This window comes from Asparagus officinalis, chromosome 2 (genome assembly GCF_001876935.1).
Source record: "Asparagus officinalis chromosome 2, Aspof.V1, whole genome shotgun sequence".
Lineage (NCBI taxonomy): Eukaryota > Viridiplantae > Streptophyta > Magnoliopsida > Asparagales > Asparagaceae > Asparagus > Asparagus officinalis.
This window is the reverse complement of record NC_033795.1, coordinates 73,489,627-73,489,958: the sequence shown is the minus strand read 5'-3', so window position 1 is coordinate 73,489,958 and position 332 is coordinate 73,489,627.

The following is a 332-nucleotide window of genomic DNA, read 5'->3' as shown; positions in this document are numbered from 1 at the left end:
GGCGCATATCGCCTGATTACTCAAGACGGCGCCAGGCAATTAATGCCAATAAATGGGAAGTTCCTAAAACAATACTATCCCTAGTACATTCAGGATAACCCATTTACCGGGAAGTTCCTTGAAGAATATTGCATTTAATATTCTAGAGGATAACCCAGAATTATTTTTCACCACCAAAATCCCTTACTGATCAATTTCAATTGACAGTGGGTCCACCAAAAATGTCTTTCTGGCCCTCTTGACTCTTTCCATGAATAAGAGGCCCACTTTCATTTCGGAGTCCCCTTTCGATAAACGAAAGAACTCCCTTCTTCTTCTCTTTGGTTAAGCCC